This window comes from Vanellus vanellus, assembly GCF_965231255.1.
Source record: "Vanellus vanellus genome assembly, chromosome: Z".
Classification (NCBI taxonomy): domain Eukaryota; kingdom Metazoa; phylum Chordata; class Aves; order Charadriiformes; family Charadriidae; genus Vanellus; species Vanellus vanellus.
Window position 1 is genome coordinate 55733666 of NC_138908.1, and position 26086 is coordinate 55759751.

Genomic DNA, 26086 nt, shown 5'->3' on the forward strand with positions numbered 1-26086 from the left:
GCAGTTTTTACCTGGGGTAATCCTAGCAGTGGTTAAATTCAGATATAGAGAAGAAAGCTTAATAAAACATCTGATGAATTGATTTATAGTATCTCATAAATCAGGGAGTAAGAAGCAGTTTGGTAAAGAGAAATACGTATCCAGCAAGAATTACTTTAGAACAGTTTTGCATCAAGGAAATGGCATTTTGCCAAATGCCTATGTATTCTACTTACTGGCAGCATGCCATCAACTTTATTTGGAAAACTGTCTTTGCTTAAGTAATAAATATTCACTATTTACCAATTTATTTTACTATAAATAACAAATGGATTCTGTGATTAGGTTTTGGGTAGGTTTTTTTTTTATTATTATTTTTTATTTTTAACCTATCTCATGAAGCATGGAGTTTTGGAAATTATCATTAAGTGCATCAATGACCTGTTCTTGATTAACAGACTTTTCCAAACAGTGAAATTGTTTTGCTTACCTTGTTTGACAATTTGGATATTTCTGGAAATTATTTTTGCTTGACATGAGAAGCCTTGAATTTTTCTGTTGTATATGGCGTGTGAAAAAAAAAAAAAACATAACATTAATTTAAAGAAATATCTCTCCTAGTTGATATGAATGATACTATGATGTAATTTTTTTTTGTTAAAGAGAAGTGAATAATCAGTGTAAATTTTTGTTGTCACTAAGTCAAATATGTAGAATTTACACCCGTTTCCCATTTTATGTTTACAAAAGCTGCCTTAAATGGTCATGTTGAGGTTTCAGCATACTGACTAGGTGAAAATTTTAAATATATCAAGGGCAGCAGATAATGAAGAGAGCATTGTATTTTCTGATGCTAACAGGTGGCAGTGAATGCCTGCAGGAGCAATCATACCTCTGTAAGAATCCTAGCATTCCTTGGGTTTAATTTTGCATGATTACAGTGACTCTGGGAAAAAAAAACAACAAAACAACAGAGTGTTAAAACTTCAGCAGCAGTGTTTCAGTTAGCTTGGAAATTTCTAGACAGTTTTGGGCTGAACAGAATAAATACTGTGTATACGTAAAAAGGAAATGTTTATTCTCCAGCCGTTCGGCTGTATTTGATGGAGCAGATATGTGTCCTTCTAGTCAATGTAATCCCTAAAAGGACACTTACTAGGACTGTATCCCTGGCTGATTTATTCATAGGATTGGTTTATTAATCTAGTGCACAAGGGTAATCTTATTCCAAAGGTATTAGAAAGCATGAAAATAACTACTGGACTTCTTAGAGATGTGGAGTTCTCTATCTTCGAGCAATTCTAATTTCTAATCTCAATCAGTCTTTGTACTTTTTAGTGAGGAGCATATAACATGTGAAAGGTGCAGTGGCCTTAAAACGGTTGTTTCATCTTTGCTGATCTCTGCGGTAGTTCAGGTTAGAGAGAGAGAGATTGATAAAAAAATGAAAATGGATTGTCAGTTACATGTAGAAGAAATGTATGATGGGATTTTTCTACCATGATGATGAATGAGTTGCTAGAAACGCTTATAGGGTAACCAATGCTTAACAGATGTGTTTTCTTAATGGATACATTCTTAAACTGTGTTAATGGTAGGCAAGCTGCATTTTCAGCTTTTTTGTTGTCGTTGTTGTAAGGAGGTGTAGAGCTTACCATTTGAAGTGAAATTTTTGCTTTCCTGGGTTAACTTCATATTGCAGATGCCAGTCAGAAAATTAGGCAGAGGTATTTTCTGCAGTTTGTATCTGTTGCTCAGATAATGGCATTAATATCTATCCCAGATTTAATGAGAAAGAATACTTGAGAACACTGAAGAGCTTTGGGGTGGGAGGAAACCTGAATTCACCCACTTGAAAGAGTGAAGAGTGAAATTTTACAACCTCAGAAGTTTCCCACAAAAGCAAAGCTGCCACGGGATCATTGCCCCTTTCCCACCTCTTCTTTCTCCAAGTTGTTCTCCGTGCTGGTTTTGCAGTGCTGGGAACATTTCAGCTGGAGGTCTGTCCTCTGTATGAAAAATGGCAGTTAGTAAATCAAGGAAAAATGTGTGTTCCTGAAGAAATACCGACGCCTACTTCATTTGAGCTCTTCAATACTGTACATCACTCTGTCTTGAATGAGTCTTTACGTATCCTTCAAAGGTAACTCTGTAGCAGTTTTTGCTTCTCATCACGGTCATAGCTGACGGCATGAACTCTCAAAAACTCTTGAGAATGGCTCCCTAGGCTGTCCGTATTTCAGAATGTCAGTTAAATTATGAATATTGGATGCTCTGTTTGTTATGTTCTAGAAATCCCCTCTGAAACCTATTGTCATTAGTATCTCAAAGGATTAATTTATGTTTTGTACATCTTCTGCTAAGTGTTATGGGCTTGTCTTTTTTGCATTGATCTTGAGCTTCTTTGACTATGTATAGATATCTAGAGAGCAGTCTTTCAATGTAGACTTTTTTATCCATTGGTGCACTTAAGACACCACGTGTATGCTTGTACGCCTCCTGCCTTCATTGAGGTATTTGAAACACTCAGGGCTATCTATTTTTTAAAAGTTCTGTGCTTTCTTTTTATGTCTCGGATAGGATACAACATTGTCTTTTGGTTGTAGGCGAAATCTTTGCTTTCTCAACCTCTTCCCATTTTTCACATCAAGAGGCTCTCCGCATTGACAGAATGAACACAGTAAGAGAAATAGACCTGCTTGCCAGCTTCTCTTGGCTTCTTATGTCTGGAGAACCACATGGGTGTAACAACAAAGAAATACATCTCTCTGGTGCCATTTGGCTGTTTTTGTCTCTAGATGCAGAGGTAGCATATTTAGATTTAACCTCTCTTCAGGTACAGTCTTCCGCTGAAGTCTTTGTGTTACTTAGTTGAATTCAGTTTCTTAACTCCCATCTCTGTCAGAGTGAGACACAATCCCGATCATTTGTTCTGTCAGATCACCTACTTGGTAAAAGAGTTGAAAGTTCGTATTCCGGTGAGAAGCTTCAGGATTATAGGTTCCCAAGCTTCCGAGCTCACTTCAGTGCCGGGTTCTCCAGGTAGAATCAGAGCTAGGTATTTTTAGGAAGAACACAAAAATTCTGTGTTAATGTTTTGAAGCATTAAATTTCATTAATAGACACCATTTGTCAGACATTGTCACACTCACTGTACTTTTCTTAGTGTGGTGTATTACTTCACTGTGTTTAATGTGTTTAAGAATTTTAAGGCAGGTTCTCGCTGTGCTTTTTTCACTAATGTAGTTATTATTCCACCTACTGAGTTTCTGAGGTGTTATTAGTGGTTAACAATGGCTGCTTTTCTTGACTTGTGCATATACATACGCATATACAACAGTAAGCAGGATTTCCCCCAGCTTTTGTATTTGTAAGTTTTGTCTGTTAGTGTAGGGTAGATGACTGCTCCAGTCAGAGATACCGTTGTATGACTAGATTTCTGGTGTTGCCTGGAGTTGGATGAGTTGAATAATTTAGTAACTGCTGAGGGGAGCTAGGGGTGTACAGCTCCACTGTTGGGAATGAAGTTGTAGCAGCTGAGGGTCTTTTTCTGAGAGTGCAGGTAACCACACACCCTTGACATAGATGTTTAACTGTGGTTTTGGTTGCCGTTTGTAATGGTTTGAAGCTAATACTGAAGTTGTTTAGTTGTCTGAGTCTATGCAGGGTCCAAAGCTTCTTTCAGAATTACGTTTTTGACTATTTGGACAGGGCTTTCGGTACTTGCACGTTTTCAGAGTCCTGTTCTTACAAAGGCGGGTTTACAGAAATTCCTCTCGCTGAGACCTTGTACTTCAGAATGTGTTGCAGATCTTGTCAGTGTTTTGTCTGCTTTGTGTTTGTAAATACTTGAGATATTTGGCAGATCAACATTTTGAGTTATCAGTCCTTTGTTTCCGGATAGACCGTTTCCTTTTTTTCCTTCAAATTTGCTGAAAGGAAAAACATATTCAGATTTTCTTTTCTGTAGTTTTCCTCTATGTTTTGCTATAATGCTGATGATTTTTTAGTTTTTCTGAATGGTGTGTAGACTGGGAGAAAGACAGGATGTCCATCACAAATAATTCTTCCTTGCAGTGTTCCCTTGAAGATGCCAGAGTACTCCCTAGGAAACGCAGTCTTCCTTTGGAGGACTGTGAAAATATCTTTTACGTTCAGCAATTACCTTTCAGATCTTGACTGAGAAAACAATAAGGCGATTATCTGATGTTTCTTAACCCAAAGTATAGGTGAAGCTTATCCTTCGGAAGTCTTGTGGCTTCCGCTTACTTGAACTATAGATTTTGTGCGTATTTTGCTAATCGTAAGGCATGCCTACCTTAAAAGATACAGCTGTGTGAGAGGGCTTAGCATGTGACAGGTAATCACATAACTGATAAATGAACTAGCAGCAGTGGGGTGAGTCGTTGTTTGATTGCTTAGATGACAATCAGGAATTACTTCATACTCTCAGATGGGCAGAATCTTAGCTCTCAGGTGGAACAAATAATATTAGATCAGACATAATTTTAGATACCTTTATGGTCCTTTATTGGGTGTCTGTATATGGGACTGATGGTGTAAATAATACATTCTTTTGCATAGTTAGTTTTTACTTGAACTATCAAAAATAGTTTTAGCGCTGCATTTTTAGGATGACTCAGAGGTATGAAGGAATTGTACACTTGTGCATCACAAATACACTGCCCAGACAGAGAGATTACTGAGATCTGCAGAACGATAAAAACTAGTCCAGTCAGCTGTACTGTGCAAAAATCCCCTTACTATTTACGCCGTTATACATAAGAGAATCCTTGTAGGCATCTTCTGTGGTGTACAGTCTAGGATTTAGTCCCTGGTTTGTGTCATTCCCAGCAGAGTCCGAATAATACAGAAAAAAAATGTGTTTGTAAAACACTAATTTTCACTCTTCCCTCTCATCCTTTACTAATTATCTGGAAATCAAAGGATAACTTTGAAGAAAAAAGTTCTTTATAGACGTATAGCTAAAAATAACTACAGGTGCCGAGAGTCATGTAACCAGAAGCCCTGAGATGACTGTTAAAATACAGAACATTCATGGCTGCTGCTAACGTTAAACACACCAAATCAGAAAGCAAATGTGTTTTTTTTAAGTGCTAGGGAGAAAATTTTCTGTTGTAGGTTAATGAAGGACTATTTTTAAGTGAGCTTCATTGTAGAATGACAATCCTTGCGTGTAAGCACTCCTTGGTAATAAGAACTGTGTGCTGCATATGGCTCACTTTACTTATGCACATACATACTGCCACAGTATCAAATGGATTTAATTGCACATCAAGTTAGCAGGAGCTGGTTCTTTGTCCTGTCATTCTATATAGTAAAAGTGTATATCAAAAATGCGAAAATACATATATGAAAATGTAGCAAGGACAGAAAGGATAAAGAAAGATGCTTCATTTAAGACAATTCAGTAGAGAATTTAGGCTCACCCGTACCAGTAACCATATATCTGGGTAACTTCACCACTATATAAAACATCATTGAAATCTATGAGAGTATGTGGGGTTTTTAAAAATAAGCATATGTGTGTTTTAAAAACAAGTATGTACATTAAAATGATTTTTTAAATTTGGACACTTTATGGAGGGAAGGAAGTAAAAAAAGCTAATTTCTGCTTTATTCTATTTTTTGCTTTTTTCTTCAGAATGTTCAAGTCAATAATATTAACACAGCTGACAAGAGAAGGAATAGTTTACTGCTTTCCTTGGTTTATGGAAAAGATAAAAGTAATATACTACTACTTTTATTTGATATTGTTTGTTTTTCTTTTCAGTTTGCATACAGAGCAAGCAAAGCATCTCAAAACGATTGAAATGTGAAACACACATAGGCTGTATTTCCATTTGTGTGTGTTATGGAACACTGGCATTTGACTACAGGAAAAAATATTAAAATAAGAGGTCCATGACAAGACACTATCTGTTCTATAAGTATGATCACTTCAGTTCACGAACACACTTTTTTTAATCTTATGTGATACATAAACACTAGTAGAGGCATCACTCTGTCAGGAATTTCTGTCTTTAACCAAACCACAATGCAGGGTTGAAATGCTGAACCCAGTCAAGCCAAAAGATTCTTCTCATTGATTCATATGCACTAATATTTTAGTGAAGATCTGTTTTTGTATTTATCCAAATACCAGCTGATGTCTATGCAAAGATTCAGAGGTACGACACACGCTACACAATTTTTTGTTTTGTCTGTTCTAATCATTTTTTTCTTTCATATTTCATTGTCGTACCTACTCATTTTTAAGATGATATAACAAAATACAGTGCTAGGTTGTTAAAGGTGAAATTCTTAAATACCTATGAGGGAAATAGGAAAGTTTTAAAGAGAAGGTAATCTTAGTACTCGTAGTGATTTCTCTGGTGGAGGAATTGCGGAACAGATGTTTTAATATGTTTTGTAGAGGATGAAGGGGTTGATAAAAATGAGTTCTTAATCTGCTAACAGAAGAAATTAGCAGAAATAAGTTATATATTACCAGATAAATTAGCCTTTTTCTTCCTTTGGGCTTGTGCTGTTTTGTATCATTTTATAGTTTGTGCCTTGAGGTCATTAACAATTGTGTTGAATTGGCGATGCAGAAATAATTTAGGTAAAATATTTCAGCAACTTTTTTTTGCACTTTGAAAAGAGTTTTGCAAATATTGAAAACAGTTAAGTTGTTCTATGTAAGTCCGTGAAACTGAAGGTGGTTAGTAGTTGGCATTTCATTGTAAATTATGATGTATAAGTAATTTACTTTCTGTGGATTTGTACGTGACATTGTTATGTATCAGTGCTATACTCCTTGTTTAAAAAAGGGCTTTATATCCATCATTCTTTAGCTTCAGTGTTTCCTTCTCTTAGAGATTCCAGCCTTTTTCCTCAGAAGGCTTTTATTCTTCTTGCAATGCTGCTCTTCTGTGTTCTCTTCTTTTTCTTTAAGTTGAGAGGCTTTCATACGTTTTTATTAAGGTAGATGAGCTGAAGACCAAAAGACTTCGGAAGATGTATCTATTCTTGGGAAAGATCTAAGAGTATGAGGGTGTGTTTTCTCTAGGTAGTCAGAAGAGTCATTTTAAATCAGTATGATTTTAACAGCTAGATTTGCTTACATGAACTGACGTATATAGCATAGGCTTGCTTTGGTTTTAAAATAGAATTTTATTAAATTACATGAACCACTTGGGGGTTAAGTCTTCCAATTTCCTCTTTGTTCCTTTACTTTAATGCAGTCTTCTATCCTTTATATAGTTTTGTAGAATTCGGTGCACAGGAATTTATCAGTAGAGGAATAAACATTCTAATACAGAGCAATCAGATGACTTTTTGTACATGTGATAAAACCTAATATTAATAAATCACAGATAGGGTGATATGAATCATGTGAATCAAATAAAGGTAGAACCAGGAGAGTACTTCTTGGAATTGTAACACTAAGCCCCAGATTTCTCCTGCTATACGAGAATAAAAGCTGTCTTGGAATTAATGTTTTTGCCTTATTTTATAGGACACAGAACCTATTACATAGAGAATCTAATATTTGTTGGTTTGTTGTTTTTTTTTTTTTTTTTTTTTTTACATATTAGATTTTCTAAAGCAATAGTTTTTGTAACTAGTCTGTATTGATATTTTCTACCAGAAGTGTAACTGAAGTCACAGTTTTGATATCCCTTTGATATATGCAGTTGTAACACACATGATTAGAAGGTCATCCCTTCAACCTTGGAAGAAAGTACTAAATGGGAACCGTAATCATGGATAGCATTCAATTTTGCTTAAAAAGTAAAATTGAAATGAAAACACAAACTAAAATCTTTAAGGCCTAATTCTGTGTTCTGTTGACATCAGTGGGAATTAGAATACAGTATTATACAGAACATTACGTTTAAAAAAATACGGACTCTTTACGGTCTTCTAATTTGACCACAAACATCAGCAAGAAGCCTTCTAGTAAAATATATATGTATGGGATGCAAATATTTGTGTTAATTTTCCATTATATGCACCTTTTAGCCTTTACATTGTACAGGCTGCTATTTCTAAAAATATTTTACTATCACTCACAATCAACATTCTTTTCATCTTGTACTTCATAGCCTGTTTTACCAGTAATTTTCACACTGCTGATTGTTATTTGTGTAAAAAACATGATCGCTTCAACTGCCATTGGTCTTGCGTTTGACATCTTTTTTGTTGTTCTGCTTTTATGACTATAAAAATATGCTGTTCCCTGCAGTCAGATTTTGGCAAGGTCTAGAAGGATTTTTCTCAAAGCAGTACTGTGTTCAGGTAAATTAAAGTCACTCTAAGAGCTTTGGGGATTACTGGATCAATGCACATCGTTTTACATAATATTTTCATTGCTGGATACTGAAATATATTTAGCAGTTGTCTTACAAGGTACCAGCAGGACTTTGTTAAATATGCGTATGTTTGTTTTTTAATTTTTATTCCCTAACTGCTGTTTGTATTCAGTGCACATTATAGCTCTCCGAAGACTCAAAATGCTTTTCATTATTGCCTTTTATCTGTCGTGCTGTTTGAATGATTTTACTGGACATTAGTAAAGTAGGAAATTGATACAAGTAAATTACAACTTGTATCTATTTCTGCTGTCAGAAAAGCACTAGAGGAAAAACAGAATATAGCTTCTATAAAACATAGTTATTTCAAAAGCAATTTTTGCCAAATTAGTATATGTAAATTGTCCTTTCTGTGTAACTTTCTCTGTAGGATTGAAATGTTTACAACTGCAGTTGATTCATAAAAATAATGTAGAATTGAGCCACACAGGTTCATATTTTTAAATTGATAAGTATTTTCCCCCAGGAAGTGAAAAACACCTACTGCAAAACAGATGCGTTTCTTTTCTTTCTTTTTAGTCCTGAGGTTTCATGGATGTGTACACAGGCACACACAGAGACAAATATGCACACACGTAGATCATGAGAATTTCATGGTGGCTTGGGAGATTGCATGCGTTAGATTTTGTTGCTGTTTCTGAACACCAGAAACTTTCGATATTTTAAGGTTTTTATTTATTTATTTATTTATTTATTCAGTTAATGAGATTTAGAAAATACTGACATTCCTTGAAATACTTTTCAAATACGTCCTCATCTACATTTACAAGGTTGTGCTGTAGGCTACCGATTGTTCTACTTTTCTCACTATTAGGTGATGAATGATGCTTTTTGTTATTGTTCTCATCCCTTGCCTCCTTCCTTCCCTGCTTTCCTCACAGGTTTTAATACCAGCAACGTAACTGGTCTTTTTTCTGGTAGCATTAGGTCTGATCAGCACAACATGTTGGTAACTGATCTTGTATAAGAGGAGAGATGACAAGGGAAGTGTTTGGCTGGTGCTACTGTAACCCATTGTGTGCAGGCAGGCTCACTGATGAACTGCCCATTGCACTGTTAATGAGAATGATTATTGGTTTCTATATAGGTACCTAGATTCGAGTAGTTTAAACGATATGATTTCTGTATTTAGATAGACTAGCCAAATGAATTTTAGGCACTCCATCAGCACAGGGTAAGAAATCTGACAATTCTTTTCCTGACAGAAGAGGTGGTTGAGACTGAGTCTCAAAATTTCGTAACAGTTTTCATATACTTGAATTAGTTTGGGGTAAGTTTTCTGGGAAAACATACCATTTTTTACCTTTAGTTTCTTACTGATCCAGTGTTTCTGCAGGGGCTAGTCATTACTGACTGTGACTCTTAAGTCTTTTTTTTTTTGTTCTGAATTTGGACTGAACTTTTTTGATGCTTAAATTACTTGTTTGAAGTTAGAGGAATTAAAACTAGAATTTGTAATGAAGCACTAATAGTTTTAAACAGAAATGTTCCCTGAATGATGTGACACTTAGGATTTCTCAATAAAGATTTTCCCGTTTCCAAATTACATTACTGTTGGGATAAAAATTAGGCAGTTTTGAGTTATCTTTGTTCTTTCTTTCTCTTTTACTTTCTGCCTTTTTATATATGGATTTTTAACTAATATTTAGAAAAAGAAAGTGTTGGAGTGTTTCCATCATAAATATTGAATCATTATGTCTCTTTTTATTTAGTTACAAAGCAGATTGGTCTCCAGTGACACTGCTTTGTATTTAGAACAAGGTAAAGTATAAATTCCCTTGCATTTTACATTGTAATCATGCAAAAATTTGAAATACTTCTGGAGCAAGCTGGTTTTTTTCTTTCTTGTTTTGACTTAAGGCAAAATCTTATCTTGTGGAATACATGATGAATGGATAAAGTACTATGATGCCAGTTCAGGCTTAGTCCTTTTATGGTCACCTTAATTCCATTTGGTTGAGGAATGAACAACAGAACGTATGAAAACATCCTGAAAAGATGCATACTTTAAAGATTCTTTGCAAATGGCATGTGGCAAATATAAAGCTTAGTTTCTCGCCTCTGCTTCCATTTAAGTGTTTGTAAAACGGTGTGAGGATATGCTGCTTTACTGTTACAGCCAGCCTTCAGTCATTTGTACGGGTGTTAAAAACAGGATTCATTCAGATATAATAAATCTATATGAGTGGCTGGTGGATCTGCCACGAGTCAGTTCTTGCACACGTATAGTAGGTGTTGTATGGAATTCACAGTACTTTGGCTTGTAAGCCTGACCAGCTGTATACCTTCAGCTCTCCTGGGAGACTTCCAGTAAAGTACCAAATTGAAAATAGATTGTCTAATACAGAAATGTTTTCACTAGGAGCTATTGAGAAATGCGATAGAAAATGCACAGTAATACTCAAGTTTGAACTCACGTTTACCAAAAGCAAATTCTTATGTCTGTGTTGAGCGTTATAGCCTTTTTTTACAATTTATAAGCTTTTTTCTTTTTTTTTTTATTTTAATGGACAATAGGCCAATTTTATGAGGAATATATTTGTACCTGTACTGTTTTGATAACAACCTGTTAATGTGGCATTATTTAAATACATTAGATGATAGTTCTGATGATATTCTGGACATGAAATCTTTGAATAAATCTTGTTTTCATCTACAAAGTAGATGAAAAAAGTAGTAAGAAACTTGACATTACTATGCAATCTATTTTCAGGGTCTGACTTGCTGTCCTCCCCTAGCTGATCTAAGACAATAGGTTCACTGTATTTAAAATCTCACATATTAATTAGTCTCTTGACTGTTTTGCTAAATTTTTAGTGGTAGAATAAATGTGACTTCTCATACAAGGGATGTTGTGACAGTCCCAAACCATGTTTAATTAGAACTCAGCGTGCAGTTTAAGATGGCATCTGTTTTCATAAAGCATGATTATTGCTGTTCGTGCTCTTTTTTTATCTTGTGTTCCTTTAATGAGTGTTAAATTCATTAAAATAAGTGAATAAGATTGCTCCAAAATATGGGAACCTTTTAAACATTATAATCAAGTATGCATTGCAATTTTAGCATCCCGTCTTTCACATGCAATCTGATAAAACACAAGGATATTTAGTGTTTTAGATTGTTAATCTAAAATCTATGTATTAATTAATGCAACGCCACTGTGTAAAACGTAAGTTTTACTGCAGATTCTGTAGATGACTGGTGTTCTCGCAAACTGATGAGCTGAGGTAGTTTTATTATCATCTGAGAGAGTAACATCTACTTGGTTTGGAAGCTTTATTCCCCATATCTGTTCTATGACTGACCTCTCTGCTGCCAGTGCCGAACAGGAATCATACCATTTTCTATAAAGCTATGATGTATATATATATCTGACCACTTGAAGTCTGATGGAGACTACCAGTTCATCTTCTATAGTTCATTAAAAACACCACCAAATCTTCAGTGGCCTATGTTGCTTACAGATGACTTTGATCTAGAGACCTACATGTTAAAGCCCCCGTACCTCATTAACATTCCAAAACCATCTTGTTCTCATACAAAATTGGATATAAATTAGGGAGAAAATTACAGTTTAAATGTGATTTAAAGAAAGTTAAGTGGGTGACTGAGGAGAGCTGTAGCAGCAAAAGGGCTGTATGTCAGCCATAAATCACAGCCTTGGGAAAAAGAAACCTAAAATTGTATAAAGGGTGAGAAAAAGTAGATGAAAGGATTACCTAGGGAGGCTATTGTAGTAGCTAAGGAAGAGCTGGTCCATGAATAGCCTGAAAAGAAAGAGACGTTTTTAAATTAACTTTGAGCTGAAGTAGAAGGGATATTTTGAGTGTTTGTAGGTTCTACTTGAGATAAAAATCTCCTGTATGCTATGCTAGAAAGTAAAAAGACTACTTAGGTTGTAAACTTAAAGGCTAGGAAGTTAAGGTTTTGTAGCAGGCCACACAGTCTCATTTCTGTCCTTTGTGCCTTTGGTTTATGGACTAATTGAAGAAAGTCCTCTGGGAAAATGTGATCCTGCATTTGATGGCTGTATCACGATTCTACCCTTATCCAACTTTATTTAATTTTCAGTCGGTTGATGCTGAAACAGAATATAGCTTTAATGCAGTTTTGTCTGACATATGTGATTTGATTTGGTTTCTTCAGGAAAAATGGCATCATCAGGATGGTTGTCTGACTTCAGAATTGCTGTGGGCTGTCTTGCAACACCCTCTGTATAGGCTTCTGCTGTTAGAATTGTTGGACTATATTTAGTAGCTAGCAGTGGGAAGTGCTTTCCATCCAACAGTGAGATTGGGTTTGTTGGCCCATAAGTGAGATCCAGAAGTGTTTGAGAGAAGCTTATCCTGGTTTATTGTCATCCAAGACATTAGGAATGCTCTCGCCTGTGTAAAACCTCCGGGAAGGAAAAAAAAAAACAAAAACAAAAACAAAATCCCACCCCCAAAAACCAGCACGTAGTACTATACTTCAAGGAGAGTTTGGAGGAAGTAGCTTTGTTCTTGCCTTCATTTCTCTGCCAAGGAATTCCCATGATAACTTATGTTGCTTCTGCCATTGCTCAGTAGGCCTGAAATATAGACTGCTTGCGCTTTTTTTGGCCAGGTGCCCTAATGTTCCTAAGCTATGTATGAGTGTTAGGGCAGTTGGAAAGCTTTAACAGTTTGGAGCTCTGCTGCGCTGAAGAGTAACCTCATGAAGCAAATACGAGCTGTTCTCTTCTGACAGTTTCAGTGGAGCTTTCTGCTTTTGCCCAGACAAGTTGCCCGTGTCTCTCATGATGGAAAGTTTTAGATATTTTGCAATTGGTGCCATTTGATAGTAAATGCAAGTGTTGCTTTTTTTCTTAGATATTATCCTAAATTGACTTGATTAAAAAAAAGTTGCACTGAAGTATTACTGTAGTGATTTGTATTGCGTATTGTAATTTTGTCTTACTTCTTTAACTATGTTGGTCTTTCTCAACCAAATTAATTTCAGAAATTAAATTTATATAACTTTCACCACAAGTTTATGACATGGACCAGAGTCTATAAAGATCATAAACCTTTATATAACTCTCAACTAATGAAAGAATGAGGTTTGCCTCATGATGATCCTACTACTATACTGTGCCTAGCTTACGTGCCAGTTCTATAATTATTTTATTTGAAATATTGTACTTGCATATTTGAAATGAATTACAATAATTTATGTACTATATCCAAAGTACTCTGCTTTTCCTCTTCTGGGCTTAGAATCTAAAATAACAGTGACAGCCAGACCTTTTCAAATTTGCTCTGAATGCAGTTTTTAATTAAAAATGAAAGTTTTGTCCTGTGGATCACTGACAGACTGTCTTAAAATGTAAATTCTCTGTTGGCTAGATGGAGCCTGCGTGGGTTAGTGTGTAGGGACTGGGCAATGTGAGCTGGTTCTGTTTCAAGAAGGAGTTAGGGACATAGCCAGTAAAATGAATTGTAACGGAAGTGCTGTGAAGCACAGTCTAGTGGAATTTGAAATCAGACAGTAAGTACATGACAGCATTTTGATATTGGCCATTCCCTCCAGGGGAGGGAAGCCCCTGCCTATACTGTTGTCACTGCACCACACAGACATAAGAAACGGGCATTTTGTAAAGCTACTACTCTGTTCGGATGGTCACATTCACATTTTCTGCTAGATAAGCCGAAGAGCTTAAGAAATCAGTCTAGTTTTATGAACCGTCAGGGCTGGTGCTCTTAAAATGTACTGTCTTTTTTTAGTTTTTAAGAACAAAAACTTTCACTTTCAGGAGCCTATGACTTTTCTGAATATACCTTTGATAAACTATTAAGTATTATACAGAATGAAGTATAACTCCCAACAAACGTGGTATTTAAGAAATTTTTGGACACATTCAGAATCCTAGTGGTTTTTTTTTTTTTTGTTTTTTTTTTTTCTGTTTATTATATTGGAATGTGAAAGAGAGAGCTAAAAATCTTTGTAATTTTGTTTCCAGTAACACTTTTCCAGGAGTTTTGCTTAACTGTTTTCATATTGGTTTTGTTTTGATGTCCTTGTGCTCTTATACTGTTGTTTTTCACCTCAACCATAATTCTAAATGAGGCTTATTCTTGGTTGCGGTGATCACTCTATGCGACAAAAAACTTTCTGTTTCCTTTAGGGGATCTGTTACATTTGCAGTGCACTGTGCCTCTATCACAGGGCAGATCCATAATTGAACAATCCATCGTTTTGTTTTGCTCTTTTGTTGTAATGTAACTGCTGTCTAAACTTACCAAGAGCGCAAAATGGATTTAATGTACTATTATTATTGCTGTTATTATTAACATCGCAAGTGCTGATTAAACGTGCCTAAGGATATTGTACTAGACATTACAGGAATGTATAAATTTGCAAAAAGCTTCTATTCTGTGCAATTTTAGGCCTATTATTTTAAGTGGATCTCATTCAGATTCAGTTTGCTATGCCCTAATTGGACTAGTTTAACGTAGTGTTCTCAATAAAATATATTGAATGGATACTTCTAAAAAAGAATATAGTGATAAGAAATGTATCATAGGTACCTAAATGTATTACCTGTTAATTGTTTGGGCTGTTGAAATTCAAGTCATAATAATTTCTTCAGTGTTAATTGTGAAGAGATCCTGTAGGTGATGATGCTTACATTCTTCAAAGCTGCAGTAATAAATATTGTTAACCTTTAGGTTGTACTGCTTCATAATTCTAAAGCCTTTGTAGGAAAACAAGCTAAGTAACTCATTTCTTTTGTGCCATATGCACACACTGTGCAATGCTTTTGTTGCTGGTTCTTTTCAATGGGTCTTAAGTTCTCATTACTAGAAGTGACCTCAAACTATTGCTTGTAGAAGTGGGAATGCAGCTATTCAGAATTTCCTAGGAGAAATTCCAAACACCCATGAATACAGGGGCCTACACAGAATAAAAGTTAATCTCAGTACTAATCAAAATATCTGGTTGTATTGTGAAGTTCTTTACAAAATGGTATCCATTATCTACTTCGTTTTCACTCTACTTTTGCACACCCGATACAGTTACTGTGCATGGATAAGTATCCCAAATGTGACAAAAGACAGGATATTCTTAAGGCACTCGAGAAGCTTTCAGGTCTTTACCAATGTTATCAGTGTTTTGTTTATAACACAAAAAGAAATTATGAAGAATCACGGTCACTTTGTCTCACTTGCACAGGCAAATAAGAAGATGCTTACCAAACCAAAAACTGATCTGAAAAGTTGCATTGATTTTCGCAGTTGCTGAAGCAGCAGCATTGTGGCCTGTGAGGCTTTTCTGAGAATTCTTGTTTTTTACACCTTTTGATTTTTGCTGGAGGGTTAAATTTTACCTCAGAAATCCCAATCCTGCAAAGCATAATTGCTTTATTTTTACTGCTGCTGCTTAAAGTTACTTGGGCATGCAAGCATTCTTATATCTTGCCTCTTGCTGTTGTCCAAATATCTTTCCAACACATTTAATTATCTATCCATCGATGTAACTGCCTATGAGGCTAGATTTATAAAGGTATCATTTTCATTGGTTCGTTCCCCATTTTAAAAAGGTTTAGTGACAATAAGGCCTAGTGTTTGAGAATATTGCTTCTGTGCTTTCCTTAATATAGCTCAGACATTTTAGAAATCGTAAATACTTTTCTGTGTTAGTCTCTATGACCCTGATATGGCAATGTCTGAAGCATTTTTATTGAAAGAAAAAGGTGTTAAACTAAGGTTCACATAGGTATGAAAGAAGCTGTCTTCTGTGTATCAAAGATTGGCTGGCCACATATAGGTAAACCAGTGTTTTTATGTGACATTTATGTGACATCTTCTGAGAATCACAGATATGAGAAACAGACCTGTTGAAAAATTCTGGACCGTTTTCTTCTTTCGGTGCTTCATTTTTCCGATCAGTAAAGTGGAGATACAACTCAAATGGGGGTGCCTTTGAAGTAGATGAGACCTGCAGATTTAAGTTTTTCCTTGAGAACAGAACAATGTATAATGAATTCTTTTAACAGTAGTTGCAGGAGTTCTAGCAAGCATCTGAGCTTTGCCTGCTAAGATGTAAGAACACTTCCAGAAAAGCTCTTACAGTCTATCCCAGCTATGCTTAAATATAATAAAAGTAACTGGATATTATTTTGTATGCAAAAGGAAATAAAACAAACAAACAACCAAACAAAAAATAAACAACAAGAAAAGGGGAGGGTACAAGGTCATTCCTAGCTCAAATTCTAGATGTTTTTATTACCTTATATTTCACTCTTGCTTTAGAGTTAATGGCATTTTTCTCCTGTGCAGAAGCATGTTCTTAAATAGTTGTATTCTTTGAAGGTTGCATAGAGAAAGTCAATCAAGTGTATGCAAAATAAGCCAGCATAGGTCTAATAAAAATAATTTCCTAAAATTTGTGTAAATATACTGAAGCTCTTTTAGGTTATTGAACAAAATTGGTTCTGTTTTACCTCAAACCGGGACAATTGTATTTTAGAAAGCTTTAGAACAACCTGGTTGGGATTATATTTTTGATCCAATATGCAAGTTAGGTTCCCAATATAATATTAGCATACAGGTAACAACGTGTAATGTGATCTTTTGAGGCTAGTATGGGTGAGACATGGGTGATGTCCATGTTTTTTGAAAGCTGGAAACTTCCTTGTGTTCTTCTTCTAGCAATTTATTTGATCTTGCACGCATGATGTACTTGTTAATAACAAAATTCTCATCTGTTCCCTATCTGAAGTATCAAGGAACTGTAATTTTAATAAGTTTCACATTCTGGTGGGTAGTAGCATAAGGTCAATGACAAAGCAGGTTATGCATTTCCTTATTTAAATGTTCAATACTTAAAACTGTTCAAGGACTGGCAACGTTAGAGTATGTCCCATGGGAGATGCTCATAGACAAAGGGCACATGAATTGTTCAAAGATGTTGCATGGCCAGTAAGTGTCATCTACAAAAGCTTGTGTATGCGATATCCATGTAGCAGAAGATTGTGGAAGCATGTGATAAGTTAAATTTGCTGTGGGCCTTTGGCCAGGTACCCTTACAATTAGTCTTTTCCTCCAAGAAGTTACCCTAGTAATCGTTTATGCCGCTGAGCAGCCTCAAAAAACTGACATCTCAGCTAACTGTAAAAGCACACACTTAAGTACTAGGCATGTGTATACTCATTATAGATTATTTGAACTGTTTGCCAGATATATGTAAATATTTTTGATTGACATTAGAACGTGTTGCTGAGGGGAAGGAGAGAAGAATCAGGGAGATATCTAATTACAGACAGAATGGAGTTATGTAGTGAATATTCAGCCTCCATATATTATTATAACATTTGATAGCAGAGGACTGTTTTGTTTTGTTTGTTTGTTTTTAATTCTTTATTCCATAAGAAGTCCTGTTTTCTGTTCCCTGCTATTCTGAGGCACTCCAATGACAATTTCTGAGGAAGCTATAGCAGGATTTGTGGTGGCATTTTAAGCTTTCCCAAGGTGATACCATATACCCGACATCTGCTGTTGCTAGCAGAATTTCAAGAAAACTTAATATATTTTACCTTTCTTTACTGCCTCCCCAGCATATGTAAATATATATATAGAAGTAAATGAAGATTCTTATTCACTCTTCTAATTAATATTTAAGATACTGTAATTACATAACAGAGTACATGGAGAGAAATGAATAAAATAATACCCTTCTAGCAGTGAGGAAGTATTTTCTTTATACATCATGGTAATTTAGTTCTGGCATGATTTTTGAAATTTCTTATGCTAGTTAAGGTTGCAGAAACTAAGTGCTAGTAGGTAGCTTCTTGAAATCTAAAATAGAGGTGAAAGAAACAGAGAGATGGGAGGTTTCCCGAGTGCCGTCATTGATATTTGTGACCAGCTGTGGACCTGGAGCAATCCAGTGATACAGCCATCTTATGGGTTATTTTCTTCTCCATGGTGTTACTGTAAAAACATAATGTCATAAGATCTCCTCTGTTATTGGATTTTGAGAAGGACTGTGTGAGTCTGAATGTTTTAAATAGTTCTAGGCTTCTGAGTAAGACCTGAAGAAGTTGCTTAAGACTTCATAATATGGTTGCACACACAAGCAGACCCTTTTATTTGTACTTTCATCACAGTAATTGTATTTTGTTTGCCTCATACACTAATTATGTTTTAATATCACGGACAAGACACAGAATTTTAAAAGTATGTTTATTTCCTGGAGAATATACATGCATGATAAAATGACCAAATATGTTAAGAAAGCATAGGTATCTTATAGCAGAGAACATAAAATATAGATGCTTTTTTTAGGATAAAAATGTGATTATTCTCAGCAATGAGATTTTGATCTCTTACATTATTACTAAAGAGGCTAAATATGGAGTTGTGCCACCTCAGTTCTCTCTTGCACTGTTTATCAGAGACTCAGTGAACATCTTCATTTTTCATATTCATCAGGATTCAGGTTATGCATTAACTACTCTCTTTTGAAGTGCTGTCTGAAAGGGTCTAGCTCATAATCTTTTGTATTAAAGTTTGACTCAATTTAAGGGCTGCAACTTTAGTGCTTACTGCAAAATGTGATAGAGCACAATGCTGAATTACTGTGGTAAAAACATCACTTATACAAGGGCATTTTTGGGTTTTCTTTGAATCAACAGTATTATACTAAACCTTCCAGTGATCAAAGTATGGTTAGTTTTTTAAGAAGTGTACACTAGTTTTATTAAGCTAGGATATGTTTTTAGTAAGTCCAGTTTGAAAATTTGTTGTTGTATTTGCGAAAAAGAATCGAATTGAAAATTTGCACTAGATTAATGACATTTTATATATAACAAAGGAATTGATCATCACTATTGAAATAATTTTCAAATGTTTTTTGTATTGTTTCATGATTGTGAAAAATAACTGGCTTTGTACTCCTGGTGAAAGACACCAAATGTTGTCAGCAATTACTCATACAAATACTCCACAGAATAATGGAATGAGAGCAGTAGAAATGAGTGATGGGAATAATTTCCCTTTTTATGGTAATCTGTTGTGGTTTGGGCCAGACTGGCCACTGTGGTGAATGGCAGATGCTCTCCCCCACCTCTGTCTCCAAGGAGAGAGGGAAGAGAGAGAAAGAGACTTAAGAGTTTAGAAGAAAACTAAACTACTTTAATGAAATATTAATAATAAAATAATAAAAGGGAATTAACGAAATATACAAAACTGGACCAAGCTCCCAGCATGACGATCACATCACCAACAGGCATGAGGAAAGTCCCAGACAGGACTCAGTGACTGATGGGAACTGGATTCCGGATCTGCATTCAGGATCGGGATCTAAGGCAGATGAACAGACAGAGTCCTCCTTGGACATCGGCCACTGAAGAAAGAGGCTGACCCTTTGATCCCTCAGCTTTTATACTGAGCATGAGGCAGATGGGGTGGAGTACCCTGTTGGTCAGTTTTGGGTCACCTGTCCTGTCTGCTCCTCACCACAAGTGTGACCCCTCTACGCTTTTCTGCTTCCGACCCTCCAACGGGGCAGATACCCAAGTTATCTGTCCTTGGGTGTCATAGCAATAAGTAGAATCAGGAGCCTCTCTGCACACCATGCCTGGGCATCAGCTATAAACAATTGGTCTTATCACTCTGAGAGCAAACAGTTTCTGCACAATATGTTGTTAATTTCAGAAAGTTCAGTTAGTTAAAAGAGGCTTAGCTGCAAAGTAAAATTACTGAACAGAAAATTGGTTCTGTTTGACCTCAAACCAGGACATAAGCAAATAGATAATTCTAACTCAAAGTGGGAGATTACAGTTTTAAATTTTTGGACTTCCAATTGTTTATACAGTTTGTTCTCAGAATGTTGCTAATGCAGAATGTGAGTTACATTTCCTCATATTATAAAGCCAGAATGAAATTTTATTCTAATACTTAAGTATTAGGCTAGTTTCTTTTAAAATAATGAATTAAAAAAAAAAAAAGATAATAGTCTTAAAAATAAATTACTGCTATTGTTCATCAAAACTCTTAATTAAAAATAAGTAAATCAGTTCTCAGCAATTTCCTGTACTGGTATGCATGCAGCCTCTATTTAAAATATAAATCTAGGCAAGAGATCTGTCGCCTTCGTAGATGTGGCATTTTCTGTTCTGCAAGGGTTGTTCCTGAAACCTTAAAACTAATGATTTGTAACAACTCAGATGACCAAAAATTGAAGATAAAAATTTAGACTGTAGTCTCTTAGGCAAACTTTCACATGATTGTAGTGAGATAAACATGTGCTAGCAGTTCAGCAATATTTTTATAATAGTACAGTAGACTTAGAAAAAGAATAAACATGGTAGTGGTTCAAGTAGAAAGGAATAGCTTAGCGTTTTCTTTATCCTACAAATAAATGAGTGGAAAGGTTCCAGAGCTAGGCAGTATTTGTTTGTCCAGCTAGGTAAAACCAGATTAAACTTTACATGTAGAACATGGATATGGCAGACTAATCAGTAGAAGATCTGGTACATATTGAAACACCCTTGTCTACTTATATTTCCATTTGTCTAAATTGTGATATGCTATGAACAATGAATGTTTCTGTAAAGCTTCTGTACGTTCACAGGCAGCAGGTGCTTTGGTGATGTAAACCAGTGCTGTATCAGTTAAAAATATATAATTAATGTGAAAGTTTCTAGCAATAACTGAGAATTTTACCCTACATTAGCTTTACTATTGACAGCTTTCACTGATTGCGCTAACACGCTGTAAAGCAAGCCGTTATGCATCTTGTAACCAAGATGGGAGATAACAACATCATCTTACCCTTTTTCCATAATTTAGTATGAAATGAGTAAAGTAACACATCTTGGTGGAGGATTGATCAGCTTCCCAGATCAAGCTTTAGAAACTTAAAAATGCAAGTATGAAAATCAGGAAGAAAATGCCCAATGACCATATGCTAGCTTGATGAAAAAAAAAAAAAAACAACACCATTTTTTTATCAAGAAGACAAATGCATTTTAACACAGCATGTAGTAGATAAAAGTTTGAAGCTTTACGACCTGGTGATAAACTGTTGTTTGCGCTATCTTTACTGAAGAGGAGGAAGATGGTTTGATAAATGTCAAGTGCAATGTTTACCTGCATTGTTTTAGAAGTTCATTAACAACGAACAAACACAACCATTCATGAAAGATTCACAAAAAAGTTTTATGGTCAAAACTCTGAAACTGATCTCAATTCGGAGATCAGATGGGCCTGCATGGATAAACAAGGAGTTTCTGGCAAAACTCAAACATAAGCAGGAAGCGTACGGAAAGTGGAAGCCTGGGAGGAATACAGAGGCGCTGTCCAAGCATGCAGAGACACAGTTAGGAAAGCCAAAACACAGCTGGAATTGAATCTGGTGATGGATGTGAAGAGCAACAAGAAGGACCTCTATAAGTATGCAAGGGACAAAAGGAAGAGTAGGGGAAATGTGGGCCTGCTGCTGAATGGGGAAGGGGCCCCAGTGACAAAAAGGGTAGAAAAGTCTGAGGTACTGAATGCCTTTTTTGCCTCAGTCTTTACTAGTAAGGCCAGCCTTCAGGAATTCCAAGCCCCAGAGATCAGGTGGAAAATCTGGAGTAAGGAAGATTTAGCCTTGATGGAAGAGGATCGGGTCAGAGAATAGTTGAACAAACTGTACATATTTAAGTCCGTGGGTCCTGTTGTACCCACAAGTGCTGAAGGAGCTGGCTGATGTCATTGATAACTCCTAATAATTTCTGAATGAGCATGGTGATTGTGAAAGGTGCCTGAAGACTGGAGAAATGCAAATGTCACTCCTCTCCTTAGAAAGGACAAGAAGGAGGACCCAAGGAACTACAGGCCACTCAGACCTCACCCCCATCCCTGGGAAGGTAATGGAACAACTAATCCAGGGAACCATTTCCAGCCACATGAACAACAAAAACGTCACCAGAAGTAGCCAGCATGGATTCACCAAGGGGAAGTTATGCTTGACCAACCGGATAACTTTCTACCATGAAGTGATAGGCTTGGTAGATGAAGGAAAAGCAGTGGATATTGTCTGCTTTGACTACAGGCAGGCTTTTGTCATTGTCTCCCAAAAGATCCTCATAAAGAAGCTGAATAAATATGGGCTGGATGAGCAGACAGTGAGGCGGATTGAAAACTGTCTAAATGGCTGGGGCCAGAGGGTAACAATTGGTGGCATCAAGTCTAGTTAGAGGCCAGTGACTAGTAGCATACCCCAGGCTCAGTACAGGGTCCAAACCTGTTTAATATCTTCATTAATGATGTGTATGTTGGGGCAGAGAGTGTCCTCATCACAGATGAATAAGGAAGCAATTTTTTTTCATTTTAAATAATGAATTAATATTTTTCTTAGTTTCTTTGGAAATCTGATTACATTCAGTGCATTAGTTCTGAAGAAGTAGCTTTACACTATGTTCTTTTTCATTAAAAAGCAACTGTTTCATCTCTATCAGCTGTTTAAAGAGTTTTCATTTTTACAAGATGCTTTAGAAACCACATTAAAGTATTTTGTTGTTTTATAGTAATTTGATTAGTTTCTTATGTTCCTTTTCAATGCTTTTTATCATATATTTTCTGGTGATTCATTAAAATATTCACACTTCCACACAGTTCATGACAAGCATGTATATGGCATTTTCTGTCAGTTCTTCACAATCAGTTTGAGTTATTAACTATTGCTTCAGCATATATGAAATAAATCTCCCCGTTCTCTGTTCTGTGGTCCAACACCTAAGAAACTGTGAGAGATTACCTCTGATTACAATGTTTTTTTTCAAATACTTACAGTCTAATTTCAAGTGCTTCAGTTACTTGAGAGTCTGTTTTCTATTTTGCAACCAATGGCATCTTTGTTTTTGGATTAACTTAAGAACCAAAATATTTGTCATCTAGCTGGGATTTGAAAGTAATTTGTAGCCTCTGCGTCTTGTCATGCATTTTATTCCATAGTATACATAGCATTGCTTTCAAGCGTGTTGGTTGATACCATGTCTTGGTTCATGGAAATATGCAAGAAAAAACATTATGTACTCAAAAGCACTAGCTATTGGCATAGACTCTTCACTCAGAGAAGAGTTTTCAGAAATGGGGTTACATTTATCATTTGGTTTTGAAAGGAATATAACTGTTGCTGAAAGTTGATTTGTGATGTGAACAAATGATAATAGCTTCGGGAATAGAAATAATATATAATATGATTTCCTTTACTTCCTCAGCTTTCTTTGCAATAGAGAACTTGGCTTTCATTTGCTTTTTGTAGAAACCATTTGTATATACAAAGACCTTATGAGCAGAATTTTTCTTTTTGTTCCTTTGAATCAGCAGTGCTTTCGCTGAAGTGTCCATCCTCACAATTCACTCACACAGTCTCACTGCCAGTAACAAAGTCCAATTGTGTTGATGAAATGCATCATTATAGATAACATAGCTGCAGGTTTTTTATTTTCTCTCATGGAATAAAGGAGATGTAAGCAGTATTTGCATTACAGTTCAGTTGTATACTTATATTGAGGTGATCTTGTGTGATACTAGAAAGCAGATTCCATAAGGGTCTTCATTTCTAGCAGAGCTAACTTACTGCTAGGCTTATCATGTATGTTCTGGTATCTGCCTTGTCAGATGCAGCTAAATGGGATCTAGAGCCTGTCATTTCCAAAATGTTAGTTTAGTTAATTTACTTTGTTTTGTGTAAAAGAATATTCACTTCTGCCTTCAGTTATTTCTTTGAGCTTTCATGGAAAAACTCTTGGCTTCAATAAACAGTGATTCAAAATTTACATTTTACAGTGGTGGGTTTTTTAATTTCTGAAGAGTGCACAGTTTTGGTTTGTTTGGTTGGTTGTGTTTGGGCTTTTTTTTGCCCCTGTAATATTTTATTGGACTTAATAATGGAAGTAGGTTGATGGTGGACCCTGGCCAACAGCTACACATCAAACAGCTGCTCTCTCAGTCCTCTACCTCACCAGTGATCTGGAGGAGAGAATAGGGAGAGTGAAAGTGAGAAAACTTGTGTGGCAAGATAAATATGATTTAATAAGTGAATGGAATAGAAGAAAACAATGAAACAAGTGATGCAAAGGCAATCACTCACCGCCTTTCACAAGTATACTGATGCCCAGCCTGTCTTTGAGTGATGGCTACCTCCTGTCAATTTTTGTTGCTGAGCATGATGTTGTATGGCATGGAGTATCCCTTTAGTCTTGGGGGTCAGCTGTCCCTGCTGTGGTCCCTCCCAGCTTCTTGGCCATCCTGACTTCCTTGCTGCAGGGCAGAGTAGGGAAAAGAGAAAGTCTTCATGCTGTGCAAGTGTGGCACAAGTGTGTTACGAACACTGTTTCAGTCACAGGTCCAAATCACAGCACTATATGGTCTAGTGTGAAGAAGTCTAATTCTCTCTCTCTATCCCAAGCAGACCCCATACGGTAATGAATGAACATAACCTTGAATTGAGACATTATTTTTGTAGAGCAGGAGATCTCAAATTTAGAACAATGGTCCAAGGGGATCTGACAAAAATTTTGCTGTGATTCAAACACATATTCTTAATCCTAGTAAGAATTCTGTTTTGCATTGGTATAGCTGAGCTTGTGTGACTTAAAAGCTGAGCTTCCATCTTTCCTGCTGCTTGTCAATGTTCCTTTAGAAACAGAAGCAGGAAATGCTGGCTTGATTCTCCTGCAACTACTACACAATTGATTTTCACAGATATGTCATTATTCTCGTGTTTGTACCTACAGTCAGTAGTTCAAGGGAATAAAGACATTCTTGTGGGAGAGAGAGACAAAAGGGGCCAATTTGGCCAACAACTGTTTTATCATTGACACCTTTTGGGGTAAATTTTACTCTAACTACAAAACCATAATATGGTTCTTCTGCTTCGTTAATGATTAAAATAAAAAAAAAAAAAAGATAACTTTCCAGCAAATGGGAACATGGTTTAGTAAAATAAATGTATATTCTGACATAGTTTGGTAAAAGAAACATTGCCCCTGAGATTCAGAACAGTAATTCAAAAATTGGATTAGTGGATAACTCTGAGGATGCCTAGGAGCAAAGGGTCAGAAAGGAGACAATTTGTTTATGTGACAGTATTTTATCAATTTACTGTGTTGCAAATGTTTTCTGTTGGTGTCTGATGCATGTAGTCTTGTATATATGCTTGTAGAGCTGATAGTCCTGAAGATGGAGAAATCTCTTGGAGGAACAGAATTCATCCCTACAATTTCTTTTTTCAGTACAACCTTTGCCTCCCAGATAATAGAATTTTAGCATGGGACTTCCAGGTGGATTTTTGCCTGAAAAGGACAAACAAAAAAAAAGTTTTAACAAATGTAGTGAACCAACTTTACCGCTGGTATTAACAACACAGAAATGACTGAGCAAACTTGTAGCCACATGCTACTTTATCCATGTAAGTGTCAGCTGTAGTTTAGATAAATTAGAAGAGATTATGAGGTGTGCAGGCTAAACAAGTATCTGAAATATTAGCTGCTATATCCAGACCTGTTATAGAAGTCTTTATTGTAACAGAAGACTTGAGGTTTTGGAAAAAAAATGTCATTAAAAAAAAAAAAAAAGAAGATTCAGGCAGTCAGCTAGCAGGTTTTGCCTCTCCTATCAAAAATTGTCTAGTCTAATCCATAAAGATGAAGGCCCCAAAAGAAAAGCTTCTCTGACTTTTGTGTCAGAAGACATAAAAATTCTGCAAAAGTTTCT